This window comes from Marmota flaviventris, chromosome 1, assembly GCF_047511675.1.
Source record: "Marmota flaviventris isolate mMarFla1 chromosome 1, mMarFla1.hap1, whole genome shotgun sequence".
Lineage (NCBI taxonomy): Eukaryota > Metazoa > Chordata > Mammalia > Rodentia > Sciuridae > Marmota > Marmota flaviventris.
In genome coordinates, this window is record NC_092498.1 from 220,109,138 (window position 1) to 220,123,549 (window position 14,412).

At 61.5% G+C, this 14,412-nt stretch overlaps 1 protein-coding gene across 2 annotated transcripts in view; it reads left to right on the top strand.

Moving 5' to 3' along the window:
- Positions 1 to 538: 538 nt before the first annotated feature.
- Positions 539 to 14,412, top strand: part of Sbno2 (strawberry notch homolog 2) — a 47,130-nt gene continuing 33,256 nt past the window's right edge. For both annotated transcript variants that reach the window (XM_027952619.2, XM_027952621.2), the window contains exon 1: positions 539 to 639. The gene's annotated coding sequence lies outside the window, so the exon portion shown is untranslated. The remainder of the gene's footprint in view (positions 640 to 14,412) is intronic.

Here is a 14,412-nt window from a genome sequence, read left to right on the forward strand (position 1 = left end):
GCGGGTCTGCTGAACCGGCCTTGTCGCCCCAGTGGGTCCACTTCCCGCCAGAGTCTCAGGAACGCTGCCAGGACCACCTGAGCCACGACCCGACCCGGTCCCCCACTCCTCCTTGCAGCGAAGCAGATGCTGACAGTCGTCTTCAGGCCCCTGGAAGGCTCAGGGCAGGGGAGCCAGAGGTTTATGGCCCTGCCGAAAAGATGCTGCTCCCCTGAAGTGGCCCTGGCACTTACGGGACCCCGATCGCGTCCCCGGGTGGGCGCCTGGCACTGTACCTGGGGAGGGAGGCAGACGGCCAACAGAACTACGGGGCCAGGCAGTCAAGGTGGAGGGCAGAGCCGGCGGCCCGGGTGCGAGGGCCGTGCCGGGGGCGGGCAGAGGCTGGAGCGCCGCGCCCCGAGCTCTAGCACGGGCTGCGGGGCAGCAAACCCGGGCGGCGGGATTCGCACCCAGGGCCCGAGGCCCCGCCCCTCCACGGGCCCCGCCCCTGGGTCCGCCCACGGGCCCCGCCCCGCGGCGTGACCGGAAGTGCGCGGGTCCCAAAGATGGCGCCTGGAACCCGGAAGTGAGCGGCGGCCACTCAGAGGTTCGGGGAAACTGAGGCGCCGCGGGCTCCGCCCTGCCGCACTCGGGTCCGAGGTGAGGCGTCCGGCCGCGATCCCCGCCCCGGCCCCGCCGCGACCCGCGCCCGGCCCAGCGCGCTCCGCCCCGCGCGGCCCCGCGCTCCCCGCGTCCCGGGCCGGGAGCCAGAGGGGCCGGGGTCCCCAGGGGCCGGGGGTGCGCGGCGGCGACCCCCGTCCGGCCCCGCCCTCCGCGCGTCCCGGCCCCGCCCTGCGCCGCGACCCTGGATCCCTCCTCTCCACCCCCTCTTCCTGCGAGCGAAGTTTGACGCTGCGCCGCGCCGCGCCGCGACCCGGTCCCCCACCCGGTCCCCCGGCGCACCCGGACCCTGCTCCCCGCCGCGAACTTTGACCCCGACCTTCTCTGCCACCCTTCAACCTCTTTCCCGCCCTTGTCGGTGCATCCCAAGCCCAGGCTCCGTGTTGACCCCTGACCTTCCCTTTCCTGGTGGCCCTTGTCACCGAGTCCTCCAGGTGGCCCTGAATCCGCTTTTCCCCAGCATCCTGACCCCTCTCTTCTTGTTTCTCTTAATTCTGGGTGCCTGGTGACCCCAAATTCTTGGTCTGGACGAGCTCTTTTCTCTACCAGCCCCATGACCCCAGGATTGTGCCCCCTCCTGCCCAGACCCAGCGCAGTCTTCCTGGGAAGGGGTCCTCAGCCCTCTAGTAGGGGCAGGCACACCTCTTCTTGGGTTTCCTTGGGTGGGCCCCCTGTTTGGATGGGGGCTCACTGGTGTTAGCTGATCCCCAGGACAGCCTTACTGTGTCTATCTGTGTGTGGGGATGTGTCTCCCCCAGAAACTGGGGGACTCCGAGGACCAGGGAGGTGGTGGGCAGAGATGTGAGATGAGCCAAGGGAGTGTGTGGGTGGACGAGGCAGGGGAGGCCTGGCAGGCAGGTCCTGCCCTGGTAGAGCTCTCTTCCCACCCCTCCAGGCTCTGGGAATGAGGCCACTGGGGCCTGAGGCCTAATCCAGACTGGCCTGACTGCCCAGAGCCTTCAGAGGTGTACAGAGGTCTCCCTAAGTGACGTGATGAACATTCTGGAAAGAAGAAGGGTCTGTAAACGGTGTAGCTGGGGCATCCCCCAGCTCTGCTTCCTGGAATGCCTGTGGGTCTTGCCTGCTCCAAGTGTTCTTCCTGCTCAGGGGTGTTTGGTGCTGTCTGTGCCCTGTGAGTCGGTGCCTGGCCCTGAAGCCAGTTGGCCTTAGTGCTTGCTGGGAGATAGGGACAGTGAGGTTTTCCAGTATGGCAAGGGGGCCATCTTGGGCTGATCTGAGTTTGGAACCTAGTTGACCTGCTGTCAGGTGTCAGACCCTGGAACCTGGCATGGTGAGGGCCCTGCCTGTCACAGGTGTTGAGACTCCAGAGAGACTGAGGCAGGGCCTCTGTGAACATGTAGGTTCCCTTCAGGTTGAGGCAGCTGTGTGCACCCTGTTGGGGACTGGCTTCAGAGTAGTAGGCCCTGGACCCCAAGGAGGCTGGCAGCCCCACCCCTACTTCCCCAGTGCCCTCTTTCTCATAGGCTTCCTGATTGTCCTCGCCCTGGATTTTCCCAGGGGAGGCCCCAGAGGCCGGAGGAGGTGTCTGCCCTGGGTATCTGCAGAGACCTTTCAGAGAAGGCTGGAATGTGAGATCTGTACCACTGGTGGGTGGGACGGCTGAGGCAGGGGCTGGTCATGGGGCCTCTGTTTGCAGGAGGGCTGGGCAGCCTGTGTCCCACCTGGGGATTCCAGTAAAAGTCTGCTCCCTCATACCTACCTGGAACAGCAGGGCCCCAGCAGGGAGAAGGGCTGTGGCAGAAGGGGGTGGGATCCGCAGGGCCTGGACCAGGGGCTGGGCTGGGTGGGGCCCCAGGTATGTAGGAGACAGGAGCATCCTGCAGGTTTGCCAGCCACTTGACTAGGGCCTGTCTCAGCTCTGCAGCCTGCTGGGGAAACTGAGAGGCAGAAGGTCTCTGCTGGCCATGGGTCACAATCCTGCCTCCTCCATGTGGCCGGCTTGCCCTTGCCCAGAGTCCCAGCAGTGTTATAGACGCCCCTCCTGCAGGGCCCACAGGAAATGCTGACAGAGCTCCCGGATAAAGAGGCAACTGTGTTGACCAGCATGCCTGGTCTCCAGGCTCCCATCAAGGGGTGGGGCCAGCTTCTTCCCGTTTTCTGGGGGGCATAACGTGATCTGAAATTGTAAACACACTGGAAGGTGGTACGCTGGACTGTGGAGGCGCCCCGGACACCAGCCAGCCCCAGGTCTGTGTACCTCTGAGGGGCACATGTGTCTGGGTGCCTGTTCGCCTGTGCACGTGCATTCTGTGAGGGATTGGGTCTGTGAGTGTGGGTTGCGTGTATAAGTGTGTTGCTCGTGTGTGTATGATTCACATGGGCAGGCTTGGAGCAACACTAGGCACTCTTCCCACAGCTGAGGGCCGTGTGGTCAGATGGCATGTTGGAAGGGCGGGTGTGGTCTGAGGGTGAAGACACCAGACTCTGCCCCTGCCTGGCCCTGCGGGTAGACCTCCCTGGCCTGTCTCTGGGGACGCTTGCTCCCATCCCCAGGTCAGATCCCCCAGGTTACTCTCAATGGATACTGCCCCTCTGTGGGTCCCCCTTTCCTTCTCACCCTAGGAGGCATGGTCGCCTGTCCTGGGACTGCGATACAGGTGGGGACAGACCTGGGTTACAGCCAAGAGTCGATTTCAGTGCTCCTCATCTGCACGCTCTGAGCTCGCTGGGTGCTCTGGGAAGGTCAGACCCACTGTTTGTGCTCTGTAGCGTGATAAATCTCAAAAGCATGCTCAGTGAGATTCAGAAGCAAAGTCAGTCACAGTGTATGACCCTGCAGGCGGGAAATGTCCAGAACAGGTGAATCCAGAGATGGGGAGGGGATCATGGGTGCAGGGGAGGGATGGGGTGACTGCTCTTGGGGACAGAGATTCCTTTCGGGGTGATGGAATGTTCTGGACCTAGATAGATGGGATTACTGTACAACTTAGAATGTGCTAAAACCCAGTGAGTTGTAGACTCTAAACAGGCAGGTTTTTTGGTATGTGCAACTTCAGAATCAAGCCCCACTCATATGTTGTGACCAGAGGGCTGGAAATGGGCCACCACCTGACCCTGCAGCCAGCTCACACCAGGGATCTGGATGCTTGGTTGGAACCTTGCCCTGGACCCCCAGGAGGCCAGAGATGGAGGGTCACCCCGGGCCCAGCTGTCCTCCAGGATGCTTCTACTTCAGGGGACAAGGAGCGCTTCCTGCAGCAGCTGACCTGGGGCTCAGGACTCTTAGTGAGGGGCCGGCCTTGGGCTTCTGCATTCAGGCGCTGGCCTCAAAGAAGGCTGTGAGGTCCCTCTCTCAAAACTGGCCCACCCCAAGCCAGAGCAATCCCTAAGTGAAACCAAAAGAGGTGGCGCCTCGGCCTTTGACCCGGGCCCTGCTGCATTTCGAAAGTGAGGTACACCGGGTTCCAGAAGGCGAGTCACTCTGGTTTCCTGGGAGGGCCACGCCCCATCAGGGCTGAAGGCCGGCCGTGGGCTGGGGGCCAGTGAGGGTCTGCAATAGGCCGTAAACTTTTATGGAACTGACTCACTGTTGCCGGGTGGAGCGGCCAGGGCAGGTGAGCTGACAAGTGAAGGAGAAAGTCCCTGCCCTGGGCAGTGGCCTGGCACTGGCTTGCCGTCCATCCCTGCTGCTGCCCGTCCTGCCTGGTGCCAGAGGCTTCTCCCTTTGCAGGTCAGGTAAGCTGAGCAAAGGCTTTCCTACTGGGCACCAGTTGCCCTGGCCACACAGGTCAATCCTGGGCTCTTAGGTGCTGGTCCTGGGGCAGCAGGGCAGGACACTCAGAGTTTGCTCACCACCACAGCGTCCTTGTTGTGTGAAGGCCAGGGGTTCCATGGCAGTGGTCAGTGTCTAGGTCTGGAGGGCTCCTCAGGGCCTTTTCAGAGTGACTGGAATGTACTTGGTTGGGCCACAAAGGACTCTGTCCTGGTAGCTGTGGCGTCCCTGTTGCCCTGGCCTGGGATGGGTCTGCACAAGGTGCTGGCAGTGCTGGGTGAGGAAACCTGTTGGTGTCACCTGGTGATCTGGCCAGGGGCATTTTGGGGGGGACTTGTCAGATTCAGGAAATTACTGGCCCCTCAGTGCTTGCTCCCACCTGAGCCCCTGCAGATGCTGAGGTCTCTTGGGGATGGCATTGGGGTGTGCCAGGTCATAGCCAGGGGCTGGGCATCTGTGCCCTGGCTCCATGGGGACCTGGAGGGAGGCAGCTGGCACTGGTTGGGGGGCTGGGCATGGCTGCCCTAGTGGCCTACTCTGAACAGCCAGGTAGGCCACACACACTCAAACCTAGACACATGGTTTCTCTTGAAAACCCCGGGTCACCTTCCCCTGTGGGAAGCCTCTGCTTGCTGCCTCTCCCATGTGGCCCATGCTTGCCCCAGGCTGACCCCACCCAGCTCCCTCCAAGAAGATGCTCTGGGACCTTGAGGCCTCCAGCTGCCTAAAGGGAGCAGGACCATGTCCCATAGCATGTCACTTGTGCTCACCACCCTCGAGTCCCGTGCAGCCTGGCCGGTCATTTGCAAGCCTTGGTTTCTCTGGCCTGAGACCGTGTGGCTGGTGCTGTGTGGTGCTTGGATTCTGGGGCTGGCCTCAGAGGTGCCCTGTCCGAATCCCTGGGGCCTGTGAATGTGGCCCTTTCTAGGCAAAGGGGGCTCTGCAGATGGGGTCAAGTTAGGGCTCCTGGAGCATCTGAGTGACCCATGGGATCCTGCGGGTTCTGCAGTCCCAGACCTCACCATCTGGAGGCAGAAGGGACCTGGCAGGGGACAAGTCAGAGAGCGTGAGGGTGGGGCTGAGAGGAGAGGCAGTGTGAGGAGAGCTGTGCAGCCTTAGGAGGCTGCAGCCACCTGCTGCAGTCTGCAGTGGCCTGGCTCCCTGGGAGATGAGAGCCCAGGCCACAGCCCCTGGTGTCATCTGTCTCCTGTGGGCGAGGGTGCCAGCCAGGAGGGCACATGTGTGGCTGAGGCTGCTAAGTTTGTGGTCACTTGTCAACGCAGGGTGAGACAGATCTAGGCTCTGTTGAACACCCTGGGCTCCTGCGGCCGTGTTTCGGTGCTGCTGGGAGCGCGTGTAGGCCTGGGATCTGGTCTCCTCGCGCTGGCTGGCCCTGCCACACAGCCCTGAGCTTGGAGTGAGCCTCCTTCCTCCTCCAGAACACCCAGTGCCCTTTAGGCTGGGATGAAATTCCCTGGAAATGTTCTTAGCACCAGGGTTGGACTGAAGGAGCCCGGGGACAGTGGTGACCATTGGTCACTCACTAAGGCCAGTGTAGCCTGGCTGTGGGCAGCCCCAGCCTCTGTTCTTCTCAAAATTCTCCAAAAGATGCCAACAGTAGGTCGGGGTAGCAGCCAGGATGGGGTGGCAGAAATGCCTCTCCTCATAGGCCTTAGACAAGGCCATGTCAGTTTCAAAGGACCAGGACATGGGAGTCGTACAGCTTACAGTCCATTCAGGAAAAGGCAGCTGGGGGTCAGAGAAGACCATCAGCTCAGTGTGTCAGATGCCCTTAGAGATGACTCCTCAGCCCAAGACCTGAGCAGGTGCTTCCCTGACGAGGACACATGCATTAAAGACCCCTGACCGCTGTAGGGGGCTGTTCTCACATGTCCCTGTGAAGAGAGGGTTACAAGTTCAAGCACGTGCAGGCACTGCGTGTTCAGCTGGGGGCAGGAGTTAAGACTGAGCCGTACCTGGGAGTGGACAGAGCCGATTGAGGAGCCTCAGGCCAGGGGTGTGGAGGTCTGTATGACTTGCTCACCCACTGTAAATGTGGGTGCATCCTGCTCTGTGCAGCCCCTCCTCACCACATGACTGCAAGGGCACTATTCTGTGGGGGCTAGTTGGCTGGCACGTGCACGCCATGGCCAGCTGGTCCCCAGGTCACTGCCTCTGGAGCCTGGCTCGGGGCCTCCTTTTCTGCATTGGTGCATTGCTCTAGGCATTGTCCCGGTCCCTCTGCACCTGCTAGGGTCTGGCATCTGGCCCTGGCTGCTCAGATGTAGCTCTCCTCCTCAGGTGTCAGCATCTGTGGTATCTGGGGCTGAGTGTGGACAGCGTCCCATACTTGCTCTGGCCCTGGGTGAGGGGCTCTGGGAACAGTGGCCCAGTCTGGGGTAGCATGTGGTGGCATCTCAGCCCCTTTTCCTGACCTGGTTGCTACTCCAGCTCTCGGCATCAGGCTGGGGGACAGGCCATCGGGGGCCCTCACCAGGCCTCCCACTTGCAGTCCACTTCCTGGGCATTCATTTGGCCCCATGTGGACTGTGCCAGGCCCTGGCTGTGGAGTCAGCCCAGGGGCCCCTGCCAGTTCCCCATCTGTGAAGCCCTCAACAGGTCACACGTGGGGCTGCAGGCAGTGAGGCCTTGTGCTCATAGCTGCTGGGATGTGTAGGCCCAGCCATGCTGGCTGGCATCAGAGCAGCATCTTCTTGCCGCCTTGGGCTGGCAGCCTGCTGATTACCGAGATGGCTGGTCTGGTCCTCCCCACCCTCCTGGAGGAGGTGCATGTTCTCCCATTCCAGAGCCAGCCCTGTGGACCAGAAGCCTGGCAGTTGAGATGCCCACCTGGGGTTCTTCCCCTGCCCCTCTGCCTCTTGGAAGGTTTTGGAAGGGATAGATGGGGAATTCTACTGGAAATCAGGGTGTACTGTGACCTCTTGAGTGCCCCCCTGGGTGGGCAGAGGAGGCTGTGAGGGACTGTAGCTGTTGGTCCCCAGGACCCTGGGAGTGGGCAGAATGCCGCGGGGGGTGTCCTAGGGAGCCCCCAGCCAGGCCAGCCTTTCACTGTGGAAGAATCACCTGAGCTCAGCCAGGGTGGGGGCACCGGGGATGCGGGTCCTGCCGGCTGGCCGGGCAGCAGCAGGCCTCTCCACAGAGGCGTGGCCTGGCCCAGGCTTCCCCGGAGGCCTGTAGGGCAGAACTGGACACTGAAGAAAGGAGCCCACTTTTGGACCCCGCCCTGCCTCCTGTTCCTCAGAGGGCCCACCCGACCTCATCCTGAAGGGACGGGCCTGCCTCCTAGCCTGCATGGGAGCTCACAGCCCAGGGCACTGGCTCCAGTCTTCCCAGCCTTGCTGTGCCCATGCTGGGACTTGGTGGCCTCTGCCTGTGTTGGCACCCAGTGCTGTTGCATTCCACATGCCTCCTGGGGCTCTGGAGACCCAAGGTCACAACATGGGGCCAGTCATGTCCCGGAGCACCCTGGTCCTTGAACACTCCCAGCCACAGGGCTCCCAGGGAATGGGCTGAGGGTCAGGGCTGGCTTGTGCTAGAGCTGGGGCCCTCCCACCCGAGTGTCCCCGGCTGCTGTCACAGAGTACCCAAACTGGGAGGTTCAGATCAACAGGAATTCACCCTCTTCTTAGCCTGGAGTCCGGAAGTCTGAGACCCAGGTCTGTGCAGGGCCGCGCTCCCTTTAGGGAGGGTCCTTCCTGCTTCTCCCAGCGCCTGAGTTTGTGTCCTATCACCCCGACTTCTGCCTCTGTCTTCAAGTGGCCTTCTCTGAATTTATGTCCAAGCCTCTTGTCTTGTAAGAACACAAGTCAGGCTGGGGGTGTGGCTCAGTGGAGAGCACTTGCCTCGCATGGCGCTGCCAACAAGAAGCCAAACAAGCACAAGCCACTCCAGGATGATGCCACCTTAGCCAGCTGTAACTGCAAAGACCCTGTTCCAAATGAGGTCCCATAGTTGCCAAGTGGACAGGAATCATGGCCACCCAGTGCCTTCTCTGTTCCCTCCCCACCGTGGGGGTCAGCCCAGACGTGCCCCTAGGCACATGTGTGGCCCTCACACACCTCAGGCCCAGCTGGGAGAACCCCAGCCCCGGTGCTCAGTACCTTTGGACTCTGGAACATGGGTGGAGGGCAGCAGTTACCATCTTCATGCTGAGCCCTGCAACTGGCCCAGGGTACACCTGGTGGGTTGGTCTGCAGAACCCTCACCTGGGTCAGAAGAGGCCAGCATCAAATTGCCAGGCTCAGTGCCGCTGTGTGTCAGATGAGGCTTGGTCAGCTCTGGGTAGGGCTGAGGGTCAGAGTGGCCCTCTCTTTACCCATCCACTTTATTCCCAGGATCTACCTTATGTGGCTGGGAGATGGGTTTTGGGTCCAGAGAAGTGTGACCCCTCAAGACTGGCCAGGCCTGATTCTTCTTCATCCCAGTAGGCTGAGGCAGGTGGATCACAATGGAGGCCAGCATGGGTGACTGAGCGAGTCTGTCTCAGAATAAAAAGGGCTGCTGAAATGTAGGCCCCCATCCCTGGGGAGCACCCTGCAAAGGTACCCAGTCCTTGCTGGGTCAGGCACCTGCCAGGTCCACCTGGCAGAGGGCCCAGTTGAAGGGATGACACTGTCCCTCCCACATGGGCGAGGGCAGGGGCAGTGCAGTCTCCAGCCCAGCTCCACCTCCCACCAATGGGTGGTTCCAGTCAGAGTCGCCTCGCTGCCTGGTCAGGCCTGCTGTGAGGCAGAGAGGCAGGCCCCATGGCCTTGTTCATTGATGGGGAGGACATGCCCACTGCCAGCACTTGGGCTCCTGGGGGTACTCGTTGGTTGGATTTGTTGGTGTCGTTGGCCCTGAGGTACCCTGGGAAAGGCCTGGCCCTGGTGGCACCCTTCTGTGAGGACATGGCTCTGCCGGGACCAGGATGGGCCTCTGGGGAAACAAGCCCAGAAAGAAGGGGCTGGTACTCGGTGGTGTGCGGGCAGGTGGGGATACCTTTCTGGGGTCGGGGATCAGAGATGCCAGTGGCGGTTGGTGAGTGTGCCGTGGTGTGCCTAGCCAGCCTCCCTCCGCCAGGTGAAGACTTAGGGCTGTCGAGGGGTGCAGCTTCTCCCACGGTCAGCAGAGGGGCTGGAGACGCGCTGTGGACCTGTGCCCAGCACCCTCGGCACTGTGTGGGGCAGGCAGCTGTGGCTATGCTGGGCCCTGGAGTGTGTGCACAGGGACCAATGAGGCCCTTCTGAGTTGTGGTGTGGGTGGCCTGTGTAACTGTGCACAGGCTGTAGGGACAAGGATCCCCGAGGGTTCCCCAGGGCTTGGGCTGCTCTCAGAGCATGGTGCTCCCCAGAGCCTTCCGCAGCGTGCTTCAGGGGGCTCTTCTGGAACCTGCACCTTCCTAGATGATGTGAGCAGATAGTTGTCAGTTCTGGGCACTGCCTCTCAGGGGTCTGCGTTGGAGCCAGACCCCATCCACGCTGGTGGGCGCACACACTCCCTTCTGCCAGTGTTGGCATTCTGGTTGACTGACTGTGCTGTGGGCTCACCCTGGACTCCCGTGCCAGGGGACAGGTGAGAGGAGCGCACACATGCTTCCCACGGGAGCGTCTGGTGAGGTGGGGTGTCCCTGCCAGGAGGGCATCTCGGGGCTGCGTCTCAGGCTCCTGTGTGCTGCCCTGTGTGATTGCTGCTTGGTCGATGGTGTCTGAGGCCAGGGCCAAGCATGGTGGGCTGGAGGGAGCTGGGCATGGCCCAGGCAAAGCAGGTTTCACTCTTATGGCTGGTTGCCCGCCCCTACTGTTCTCATCCCAGCTTCTGAAGAGGAAAAAGCGCTGCTCTGAGAGGCTTCATCTGTGCCCCCATCTGGGGGCAGGCCGTCTCTAGTGACTGTGTCTCTGCGTGGTATCTCCCAGCCTCAGGCCCCTAGCTGTGCCTGCTCCTTCTGTGTCAGGACGTCCACCTGTCTCTCCATCCTGAAGGGCCCAGCTCAGGGGACACTGTGAGCCTGGCTGCCTTGTCCTGCATCCTCCTGAGTTGTCCTGGGCTGGCTCCTGTGGCCCTGCAGCCCTAGAGAAAGGAGAGTGGATGGGACCCAGGTGCACCCACCCTGTGGGCCTGGTGACTCCTTAATGAGCCTGTGGAGCTGCTGACACCCTCAGGGGGGAAGGAGGCTGGGCCTGGCTGGCTGTGTGGCTTGCAGCAGGCAGGTTCTCTGGGTAGCTCCCTGCTAACCTTGTCAGCAACCTAGAGGTCTCCGTGCAGGAGTAGGCAGGAGAGGGCGCTGGCACCAGCTGACCCAGGAGGAGCCTCCCCACAGCCAGGTTCTTGCCGCCTGGCCTCAGTGAGGGGGGCAGGGTGGGTCACTAGATAGAACTATGATCTTTCTGGAAAGACCCTTGGGGCTGGGTGTGGCACGCACCTGTCACCCCAGTGACTGGGGAGGCAGAGGCAGGAGGACGGCAAGTTCCGTGACAGCCTGGGGAACTTAGCCAGACTGTCTCAAAGTAGAAAGGACTGGGGATGTAGCTCAGGGGAGAGCCCTGGGTTAAGTTCCTAGTACTGGAAAATTAAGAAGCAGAAAAATGAAGGAAGGGTCCCTCTGATGCATCCTTCCCTTTTCATCATTGGGCACTGCCCACCATGGAGAAACTGCCCAGGGGCCACTGCCCCTGAAGACCTGGGGTGCTCCCCCTCCACTGGCCCTCCCAGCACGTTACAACCATCTGTTTGGGGGACGGTGGTTTCAGCCATTCAGCTGATGAAAGGGGTCCCAGGATGCTAGGGTGTCAGGGCCAGTGTCCTCATGGGTCCACCAAGGTCCCTTGCCCTCAGCCACTCCTTGCAGGGACCAGGCTCTCCCTGTAGCCCTTCAAGAGCTGTCTGTCAAGTGCTCACCACACCAGGCCTCTGCCCTCCCAGGGCCTAGCCTCAGGAGAGATAGGCAGTCACCTAGTGGACACAGAGGCGGTGGGGACAGTAGTCCTCCTGGAGGCTGGGGATGGAGCTGTGCGTGCCCTGAGGATGGGAGGGGCATGCCCTTCCCTGGGAAGAGGGGCCAGCAGGCTGTCTCTGCAGTGGGTTTGGGGACCCTGAGCAGCTGGATATGACCAACCCAGGATTTCCAGGAACCCAGGCTAGTGGCTGGTCAATCTCAGGCCAGGCCAGGCTGAGTGGCCACTGATACCCGTGTGAAGAAGAGCAACTGGAAATGTGTGGGATGGCTCGTGGGGCCCTGTGGAAGGGGACCTGGAAAGGAGACCTTCCCTGTCCCCTGGTCAGCATCTCCCCATTTCCATTGGTCTGACATTAGCACCTCCTCTGCCATCTCCAGGGGTCCAGGCTGTCTCTATGGGGCCACCTCACTCAAGAAGTAGACAGATGTCTCATCGTGTCCCTGGCTTGTGCGCCTTTCTGGTCAGTCTCCTACTGGGGACAGAATCCTGTGGTTGAGGCCTCCCTGAAGCCCTTGGCTATTCAGAGGAGGCCTCTGTAGAGGGACAGCAGCATTCTGTCTCCATGGCCTGGCATCCTGATGCCTGTGAAGGTCAGAGGTGCCCCTCCTGCACTAGATGGTCCTGGACAGCCAAGTTGGGCCCTGATCAGGTTTCTGGATTCTATAGGACCCTGCCCCGTGTGGGCCCAGCCTTGTGAAATCACCGGCTTTTCCCACTGCCTGGTGCTGGGGTCCCGGGGATATTCATTCAGTGGCTGCAGAAGCTTGAGAGTGCAGTGGTGGGCGTGAGCCGTCCTGAGCTTTTGCAGTGGTGGGCGTGAGCCGTCCTGAGCTTTTGCAGTGGTGGGCGTGAGCCGTCCTGAGCTTTTGCAGTGGTGGGCGTGAGCCGTCCTGAGCTTTTGCAGTGGTGGGCGTGAGCCGTCCTGAGCTTTTGCAGTGGTGGGCGTGAGCCGTCCTGAGCTTTTGCAGTGGTGGGTGTGAGCCCTCCTGAGCTTGTGTAGATGCCAGGTCATGGCTGAAAGGTGATCTGTGGGCTGTGCATAGCCAGATCCCTTTCACAGTGTGCCCCTTGGGCTTTGGCTCCGAGGGCCAGGGTCCCTCTGTGTCCACCATGCTCCTTACCCTGCACCTCTTCCTACAGCGGCCTAGGTCACTCTCCTGGGCTGGTTTCTTCAGGCAGCAGATGTAGGCCATTGGCCACCTCATCCTGTGGTCTCTGTGGGGACTACAGAACAGGTGACTTGCAGCAGTGGATGGCCACCAGCCCTGAGAGTCCTTACGGGCCAGTCAGCAGTCTCCGCATGTGTCTGTCACTCCTTACCCCGGGCTTCCGCCTCTGAGTGCAGCTTTGGGGCCTGGTCAGGGCTCCACCGAGGGGACTTTGTGTCCTTATCAGAAAGCGTTGGGGGGTCGGTCTGTGTGGTCAGAGGGTGGGTGTGAGGATGTGGGTGCAGGCAGCCACAGGCCCCCCTTGCAGAGAGGCACTGGTTGGAGCTCAGAGGGCAGGGCTGGCAGCAGGTCACTGGGTCTCCTGCTGCCCCCTCCTTGCACCCCTCTTTTTGGATGGGAGCCATGGTGGTTCCTCTGTACTCAGAGAAGCAGCCTGGCCTCAAGGGCAGAGGCACCCCTGTAGATTCTGTGTCCCCCCCCCCCCCCGGGCCCCAGCTGGGCCACAGGGCTGTCCCCAGGTGAGGAGGCTCGTCCCGTTCCTCGCCACTAGAACACTCAGGGTCCCTCCAGGGGACTGGGCTGCGTGAAATGACCACACAGAGACAGAGAGACCTTTCTTTGGGGTCCTGCGATGGCTCCCCTTACCTTCAGGGTCCGTGGAAAGAGAGGGCGAGAGCACGTGCTGACCCCTTTATTGAGGAGAAGCCATTCTAATGAGGCCAGAGTCAGGTTTCGGGGGGCGGAGTCTAGCTTGGTGATGTCCACTGTCTGCAGGCTGACTGACACCTGGGTAGGCCACCCCAAGGGCAGAGCAAGAAAGGGGACACACAAAGGGCGTTTCCATGGAACATTCTGTGCCAAACAGGGCACAGGGGTAACATCACCAAGGAACGGGTGGGCGGAGCTCAGTCCGTGGGGCGACGCGTCTTCAACCTCCGGGACCAGGGCAGTGTCCAGGTCACTATAGTGACGGTCGGAGCCTCTCCGCTCAGGGAAGGAGAATGCAAAATTATTCAGACTGGTGCCCACAGAGGCTGGCTGGTAGTGCCCACGTGGGGACATCCCAGCTTCACACTGAGGTCTGGCCAGGAGAACCCACAGGGTATAGGAGCAAGGCCGGAGGCAGGTGCCGGTCGTGGTCCTGAGTGGTCCCTCGTCCCATGATCTTTCCTTTTGCCTCATCTGGAAACTGGATTTCAGAAGGAAGCTAAGAACCCCTCCAGCTGTGAGCTGAGATCTGATCTGAGGTGCCCCCACGTGGGGACCGGGATCAACCTGTGCGCTCCTGACCTGAGACGGGCACCTGGCCTAGACCGCAGGCTGAGAACAGGCTGAGTCCTGCTGGCCTCAGGCCTGGCTCTGTGGCCCAGTGGTCTCTGTCCCCAAGGCTTGCACACTGCAGCTGCTGCCTGGAGCCCTGCTGGAGTTTGGTGGCATCTATACACCCAGGGACTTGGCATGTCCTCGCATTGCCACGAGGGGAGGGGCGAAGACTGTAAGAAGGGGGTCCAGTGGGTGTAGGACCTTGGAGCCGGGGGCTGCAGAGGACCTGGGAGACACTAGCAGGGACTGGGGCCAGGGCCCTGCCCAGTGCGTCTGGAAGGAGCAATTGGGGTGAGAGGCCGGGGGCACTGGGACCTGTTGGTGAGGTGGGAAGGATGGGCACCACCCTGGCTAAGGTGGCCTGTGGGGAACCTGGGCACAGTGTTACCCACCCCCTGTCCCTCCCAAGCCCTGCACCCATGTCCATGTCCTGTGCTGGCCTCTCCTGTCACTGTGTCACACACTGTGGCCTTGTCTGGCTCTCACTGAGCACGAGGTCCTCAGCTGCCTCTGTGCTGCAGCTGTGTCACCTTGCTCCCGCCGGTGGCTGTGACGCTTCAGGTGGATGGCT